The 8,729-nt window shown below is 41.7% G+C and overlaps 2 protein-coding genes across 3 annotated transcripts in view; both read left to right on the top strand.

Annotated features, from left to right (window-relative positions):
* The window catches only part of ABCC1 (ATP binding cassette subfamily C member 1 (ABCC1 blood group)), a 318,947-nt gene that overhangs the window by 2,147 nt on the left and 308,071 nt on the right, over positions 1–8,729 (top strand). The gene's annotated exons all lie outside the window — the stretch shown is intronic.
* NDE1 (nudE neurodevelopment protein 1) overlaps positions 1–8,729 on the top strand; it is a 32,626-nt gene that overhangs the window by 14,778 nt on the left and 9,119 nt on the right. The gene's annotated exons all lie outside the window — the stretch shown is intronic.

Raw genomic sequence — 8,729 nt, 5'->3', positions numbered from 1 at the left:
GCCCCCATAGTCCCCTGAGTTCCTGTTAATAATAATATTATTACTAGTTTAAATAGGCTTCACAGTGAGCATGGAGCCCAGTGCAGGGTTTGAACTCAGAACCCGGAGATCAGGGCCTGAGCTGAGATCGAGTCAAACGCTCAACCGACTGAGCCCCCCAGGTGCCCCATGCCCTGCATTATTTTTTAGGGGTTGCTTTGGGATCATAGCATACACTTCATCATACCACTTCCTATAAAATACAATAGCCTTGCAGTCTTACAGTTTCATTTTTATTATCCTTGAACTTTCTGCTATATCCATAATACTGCTAAGTCTACAAATGCTGTGGATTCCACAATACGTTGCTATAATTTTTGCTTTTTTTAAAATGTTTTAAAGATTTTACTTATTTGACAGATCACAAGTAGGCAGAGAGACAGGCAGAGAGAGAGAGGGAAGCAGGCTCCCTGCTGAGCAGAGAGCCCAATGTGGTGCTTGATTCCAGGACCCTGAGATCATGACCTGAGCCAAAGGCAGAGGCTTTATCCCACTGAGTCACCCAGGCGCCCCATAATTTTTGCTTTAAAAAGCCACGTATATTTTAAAGAAATGAGAGTAAAAAGATGGGCTTTCATATTTCCCACATAGGTACCATTTCTGGCTCATTCTTTCCTAGGAACCTGGGTTTCCCCCTCTCCCTTCAGCTTGAAGAACTTCCCTTAGGATTTCTTGCAGCACAGGCCTGTGCACAGTGAAGTTTCCTTATTTTAGTTTTTCAAAAATGTTCTTTTCTTTTCATTCTTGAAAGGTACATCCACTGGATGTAGAAGTCTGGGTTGACAGGTTTTTTTGTTTTTTTCTCGTTCAGTGGATTATTCCACTGTCTTGTGGTGTCCTTGGTTCAGGTCAGAAGTTAGTGGTCATTTGAATCGTTACTTTCCAGTATATAATATGTTTTTTTTTTCTGGCCACTCTCAGATTCTCTCTTAATTTTTTGTTTGCTGCAGTTCCTGATACGCTTCGATTATTTATTTATTTGTAGATTTTATTTACTTATTTGACAGGGAGAGAGATCACAAGTAGACAGAGAAATAGGCAGAGAGAGAGGGGAGGAAGCAGGTTCCCTCAATCCCAGGACCTTTAACCCACTGAGCCACCCAGGCACCCCACACTTCAATTTTATATGTACTTCACATTTTTTTAAATTGTTGGATTTAACCAGAATTGATTCTTTTTAAATTTCCTTTTAATCTCTCCAGCCAACATGGGTCTCGAACTCATGCCCCTGAGATTGAGAGTTAGCTGCTCTACCGACTGAGCCAGCCAGGCGCCCCTATATGTATTTATCTTGATATCTGGACTTCCTTAGTCTGTAAATTTCTCTTTTCGCTTAACTTAACTTTGGTCATTATTTCTCAAAGATTTGTGCTGCCCCATTTTCTCTCTTCTGGCCTTCTGGGACACCAACTACACACACATAAGTCCTTTTGATAGTGTCACAGAGCCTCTTCCTTTCTACCCCCCCCCCAATCTTTTTTTTTGTGTGGTTCTTCAAATTGGATAATTTCTATTGATCTGGTTTCAAGTTCACTGACTCTTCAATCTGCTGATAAGCCAGTTTTTTCAGTTCTGAATTTCCTTTTTTTTTTTTTTTTAAGATTTCATTTATTTCTTTGACAGAGCAGGAGAGAGCACAAGCAGGGGAGTAGCAGGCAGGGGAGAGGGAGAAGCAGGCTGTTGGCTGAGAAGGGAGTTTGATGTGGGGCTCAATCCCAGGACTCTGGGACCATGACCTGAGCAAAAAGCAGATGCTTAACCGACTGAGCCATCCAGGCATCCCTGCCGCCTTTTTTTTTTTTTTTTTTAAGATTTCCTTTATTTATTTTTTTAAAGATTTATGTATCTGAGAGAGCACATGAGCAGAGAGAGACAGAGAGAATCCCAAGCAGACTCCCCACTGAGTGCAGAGCCTGACACGGGGCTCGATCTCACAACCCGGAGATCATGACCTGAGCCAATATCAAGAGTCAAGCACTTAACAGACCGAGCCACCCAGGCGCCCTGTCTTTATATTCTTGTACATAGCTACAATAGCTACTTTAAAGTCCTTTTCTGCTAGTTCTAACATCTTGGCTATCTTAGGGCTATTTCTACTGAGTGCCTTTTCTCCTGAGTTTGGGTCCCATTTTTTGTGCTCTTCCCGTGTCCTGTTGAGTCATCTTGAATTCTGGACATTATGAATGATGCGTTGCAGAAACTATGGATTATGTATTTGGTTGTATTTTTTTTTTTTTTTCCTGGTCTATTAACTAGGCTGAACTAACACTCCCAACTTCCTGCTTCATGGGCAGTAGCTGAAATCTGTTTGATTCTCTTAGCCTTAACCAGGCTGCCTCAGGCCTGCTAAGAATAGGTATGGTTCAGGGATTAGCCCAAGATGTGGGAAGACTTTAGATGAGAATTTGACTGTGATGGTGGCTTTCTTTCACCGGAGCTGTCGGCAAAACACTGGCAGAGAGGTGACATTCACCCACTGCTGTTTCTTTCTTCTGAGTATTGGCGCCCGTTGTTGCCTATGCCTTCAGAATGTGGCTGTTGGACCTGGAGTTTGTAGTTGTAATCTCTGGCAGCTTAGCCTGATCAGAAGTGGGATCTCTTTTCTCATCCATTTATCAGAGCTCTTTGCATATTATTTATTTATTTATTTATTTGAGAGAGACAGAGGATGACAAAGAGTATGAGAGGGGAAGGTCAGAAGGAGAAGCAGACTCCCCGCTGAGCAGGGAGCCCGAGTCAGGACTCGATCCCGGGACTCCAGGATCATGACCTGAGCCAAAGGCAGTCACTGAACCAACTGAGCCACCCAGGCACCCCTCTTTGTATATTTTTGCTGCTCATCTCTTGTCTTGCATGAAAAATATTTCTCATAGAATAATCTCGTCTTTTGCTTTGTCTCTGGTATCATTTTCCATACAAATAATTGTTATTTTTAGGTCGTCCCGTTTATATCTCCTTTTTTAGCTTCTAGGTGTCCAGACTGCACTAGGGAAATCTCTTTGATCCCTTGATTGTGCATGTCTTCCCTTAAATTTTGTTATAGGACTTTTTTATTATTTGTTTTATACTTATATTTTTAATCTGCCTGAAATTTATTGGTCTACTACAAGACGTGGGTCCAATTTTATGTACATAGATAGTACATAGATAGATAGCCCATTGTACCAGTCCTATTTATTAAATAGATAGCCCATTGTACATAGATAGCCCATTGTACCAGTCCTATTTATTAAATACTCATTTTTTTCCATTGAATTTAACCCATACCCAGCATATGTTAATCTCTGACATATCCTGGGATCTCATTCTGGATTCTGAAAGCTTTTTTTTTTTTTAAGATTTTATTTATTTATTTGACAGAGGTCACAAGTAGGCAGAGAGGCAGGCGGGGGGGTGGAGCAGGCTCCCCCCCATGAGCAGAGAGCCCGATGTGGGGCTCGATCCCAGGACCCTGGGATCATGACCTGAGCTGAAAGCAGAGGCTTTAATGCACTGAGCCACCCAGGCACCCCTCATTCTGGATTCTTTATTTTGGGGGAGTGTACGATTTATGAATTACTATACTAATACCATAATAACTTGATTACCATGACTTGGTAGTATATTCACAAGACACTAGGCATACCATTGTTTTCACTGGTGTTTCTTTGATCAAAGCAAGTCACATGACCCAAGCCAGGAGGTGGGACAGTACATTCCAAGCACAGTGAGGCGGTAGCAAGGATGTGGGTCTAGGACCGTTGAAGAATTAGGACCATTGGGACTCCTGGGTGGCTCAGTTGGTTGGGCAGCTGCCTTCGGCTCAGGTCATGATCCCAGCGTCCTGGGATCGAGTCCCACATCGGGCTCCTTGCTCGGCAGGGAGCCTGCTTCTCCCTCTGCCTCTGCCTGCCATTCTGTCTGCCTGTGCTCGCTTTCTCCCTCTCTCTCTCTCTGATAAATAAATAAAATCTTTATAAAAAAAAAAAAAAAAAGAATTAGGACCATTAATGCAGTCTACCATGAAGACCGAGTACATTCACAGGCTCCAAAATAATATACAAAGAGTAGAGGTAATTTTATGCAAAAGAGCGAATAAAAATGAAAATTCATCTTACCCTCCCCCTCCCGCAAAGAGCATTCTATACACGCCATTGTACATCTTCTTTCACATAACAGTACATCTTGGAGATCTTTCAGGACACAAAGCATTCTTTGTTCTTTTTTCCCCGAAATGCATAATATTCTATTGTATGGTTGGTGTTGCATAGTACATAATAATTTATTTGTCCAGTCCCCTGTGGATGGATGTCTGCTACATTCGCATTCTTGGGCAGTGATAAGCATTGTTGTAATGAATCCTAAACGTGGCTTGTCCAGATTTTATCTGTAACATGGGTGCCCACAAGTAAAACTGCTGGGTCTAGCAATAGATGCATATGTGATTTTGGTGGTTTTGCCCATTTGTTCTTTTTGTGGCTGTATCACTTTATATTCCCAGCAGGTATGTATGTAAATTCCTCATTTCCAAATAACTTTGCTAACAGAGTGGTTTTCAAACTTTGCATTTCCGCCAGTTTAGTAAGTGACCAATGGGTACGTTTCTCAGTTGCAAGTTACAGTGTTACAAGTGTAACAGTGTTACAAGTTACTCAGTTACAAGTAACAGTCAGTTAAAAGTGTTGCTGATTCCTTTTCCTAATTTAAGAACTGTTTTATTTCTTTTTCTATGAATTCTTTATCTTTGCCTATTTTTCATTTCGGCTGCTGTTTTTCATTTCTACGGGATCATTCTACATTCATGATACAAATTGAAAATATTTGGCATTTATGTTTGTCTTCTGGCTTTTTTTGTGTATGTTACTGGGAAAGGTGATTTGATTTCTCTGTAATGAGACGTATCAGTCAGTTGGGAGGGCTTTCTGCAGACTAAGGTTTGTAAAGCAATTAGTCTGTGCTTCCTTTCCCTTTTCTTCCATTTCTTTATATTTTTTAAAATTAAAGGCGTATTGCATTGACATTCTGGCCAAATGCTGAATTGTTTGGTGTTAAAATCAGAGGAGGTAGAAGGGAGGCCCAGATCTTCATTACAGAATGCATAAAGTGGGGTGCCTGGGTGGCTCAGTGGGTTAAGCCTCTGTCTTCAGCTCGGGTCATGATCTCAGGGTCTTGGGATCGAGCCCCACATCGGGCTCTCTGCTCAGCAGGGAGCCTGCTTCCTCCTCTCTCTCTGCCTGCCTCTCTGCCTACTGTGATCTCTGTCTGCCAAATAAATAAATAATAATAATAATAGAATGCATAAAGTTCTGGAATATTGAAATTTTATTAAAAATATAAAAATCTGATTCTTTATTGTAAAATTTTAATAGTAATATTTTGAATATTTGACCAATTACTTCAAGAACAATAATTTCTTGGCCTTACCAGGTATTTGCTTGCTAAAGCTATTCTGCTGTACATCTGTAAAACGAAATGACTGACTTTTAGTTAGGGGATAAACTTGAAAGACTCATTGGAAGTAACTAAAAATTAAATACATTCCTTAAAGGTTATTTTTTGTTTAACATATGAAAGCTAAGATGTGGAAAAGTTGTACGAAGATTAACATTAATTTTATCTAACTTTACTGTTCTATGTGTTATGGTTATATAGACATTTCCAAGAAACTTGTGATAAAAACACACCATCATATTCACCACCATAACCATTTTTTAAAAGATTTTATTTATTTATTTATTTATTTATTTATTTATTTATTTGACAGAGGGAGAGCACAAGCAGGGGGAACAGCAGGGTGAGAGGGAGATGCAAAGCAGAGAGCCTGATGTGGGGCTCAATCTTAGGACCCTGAGATCATGACCTGAGCTGAAGGCAGATGCCCGACTGACTGAGCCAGCCGGGCGCCCCAGCCAGTGTTAAGTGTATAGTTGAGTAGCATTAAGTGTGTTCATATTATTGTGCAACAGCTCTCCATACCCTTGTCATCCTGCAACATTGTGACTTGCACCCACTAAGCACTAAATCCTCTTCTGTTCTCCCTCCGGCCCTTGGTAATTGCCTTTCTGCTTTCTGTGATTTTTTCCCTACTGTGGATACTCTGTAGGAGTGGATCCTGCAGTATTTGTCCTCTTGTGGGACAAATTATTTTCTTAGCCTAGTGCCATTGAGACTCACCCGTGTTGTAGCGTGCAATAGGATTTCCTTTTCTTTTTTAAGGGTGCCTAATATTCCTACGTATGTAGAGTGGACCCAGTGCAGGTTTGAACTGCATGGGTCCACTCACATAGGCAATTTTTTTTCAATAGATGTAGTGTAGTACTATAAATGTATTTTGTCTTACAATTTACTTAATAGCATTTTCTTTTCTTTCTTTTTTTTTTTTTATTTATTTGACAGAGAGAGATCAAAAGTAGGCATAGAGGCAGGCAGACAGAGAGAGGAGGAAGCAGGCTCCCTGCTGAGCAGAGAGCCCGATGCGGGACTCCATCCCAGGACCCTGAGATCATGACCTGAGCCGAAGGCAGCGGCTTAACCCACTGAGCCACCCAGGCACCCCTTAATAGCATTTTCTTTAGCTTACTCTATTGTAGAGTATAGTTTGTAATACATAAGGCATAACTAATTTGTGTTAATCAACTGCTCATGTTGTCGGTAAGGCTTTTGGTTGATTGTAGGCAATTAGTAGTTAATTTTTCAGAGTCGAGAGTTATACGCAGATTTTTGACTATGTGAGGGGTTGGTGCCCATTGCCCCTGCATTGTTCAAAAATCAACCATATATACCACATTCTCTTGATCCCTGTATCTGTTCGTGGATATTGGGGTCAATTCTGCTTCTTTATTGTGAATGATGCTTTTATGCACACAAGAGTACAAATATCTCTTTGAGATCCTGTTTTCACTTCTTTTTTTTTTTTATTTATGGGGCACCTGGGTGGCTCAGTGGGTTAAAGCTTCTGCCTTAGGCTCAGGTCATGATCCGATGGTCCTGGGATCGAGCCCCCTATCAGGCTCTCTGCTCTGCAGGGAGCCTGCTTCCTTCCCTCTCTCTCCCTGCCTGCCTCTCTGCCTACTTGTGATCTCTCTCTCTCTGTCAAATAAATAAAAATCTTTAAAAAAAAAAAACAACTTTATTTAAAAAAAAAAGATTTTTATTTATTTGACAGAGAGAGATCACAAGTAGGCAGAGAGGCAGGCAAAGAGAGAGGAAGGGAAGCAGGCTCCCTGCTGAGCAGAGAGCCTGATAGGGGGCTCGATCCCAGGACCCTCGGATCATGACCTGAGCCTAAGGCAGAGGCTTTTAACCCACTGAGCCACCCAGGTGCCCCTCACTTCTTGTGAATATACATCCAGCAGTGTGATTGCTAGATCATACTGGTAAATAGAATTTACATGTAAATTTAACATACATGGTAAATGAAATTACCATTCCTTTTTTTTTTTTTTTTAAGATTTATTTATGTATTTGCGAGAGAGAGCAGGCAGGAGGGGCAGAGGGAGACGAAGGAGTCCTGAGCAGACTCCACTCTAAGCACAGAGCCCGACACAGGACTCGATCTCCTAACTCTGAGATCACGACCTAAGCCAAAAAACCACGAGTCTGTTGCCTAGCTGAGTGAGCCACCCAGGGTCCCCTCCATCTTTTTTTTTTTTTTTTAAGATTTTTTAATTTTTATTTATTTGACAAAGAGAGATCACAGGTAAGCAGAGAATTAGGCTCTCCGCTGAGCAGAGAGCCCGATGTGGGACTCCATCCCAGGACCCTGGGATCATGACCTGAGCTGAAGGCAGAGGCTTTAACCCACTGAGCCACCCGGGCGCCCCATGGGCCGCCCATCTTTAAGTTTTTAAGGTACCTCCACACTGTTTTCGTAATGACCCACCATTTCACCTTCTCACAGGCAGTGAACAAAAGGTCCAATGTTTCCAGTCCCTACTAGTTCTTGTTGCTTACTGTTCTTTTGGCACCAGCCACTCTGATGCATGGGGTTGATACGTAGATTTTTAAAGCATTAATTGGCTCAAAAAGAATGTTCTTAGTTATCTACCAAACGTATTTCATAATAGTCACCTTTACCGAAAATCCAGCTCTTTTCCAGTTCTCAGTAGTGGTATAGGAGATTACCAGTTTGCAGACTGGGTACATAGCATTTTCCTGTTCTGATAAATACACTTTTAATATATCAGTTGACAGAATCTTTTTTTTTTTTTAAAGATTTTATTTATCTACTTGACAGAGATCACAAGCAGGCAGAGAGGCAGGCAGAGAGAGAAGAGGAAGCAGGCTCCCTGCTGAGCAGAGAGCCCGACGCAGGGCTCAATCCCAGGACCCTGAGACTATGACCTGAGCTGAAGGCAGAGGCTTTAACCCACTGAGCCACCCAGGCGCCCAAGTTGACAGAATCTTAACAAAAGAAGCACACGAAGCCATTTTCACCCCAGTTACAGCTACAGGATGCTTACCTTTCTTAGAGAGCCAGTATTCCCACAGTGACAGCACATCTAAGTGCTGTGCCCCACTAGTATTACCAGCGCTGACTATATAGTCATGTATGGTCATGATGAGGATCGATCCACATTGGTTCAGAAACTCCGTTAAGTTGGTCCGTAGTTCTCTGGCATTCCGGAAGCCAGTAATAGATTCTGACCAAATACGGAGGTGTTGAAACTTTTGATTCAATTTATCTTGGGGTGTAGTATGATGTATGGAGC

Source organism: Mustela nivalis (assembly GCF_964662115.1).
Source record: "Mustela nivalis genome assembly, chromosome: 19".
NCBI classification, from domain to species: domain Eukaryota; kingdom Metazoa; phylum Chordata; class Mammalia; order Carnivora; family Mustelidae; genus Mustela; species Mustela nivalis.
The sequence above is the reverse complement of the archived record's forward strand: the minus strand, read 5'-3'. Positions and strand labels throughout refer to the sequence as shown.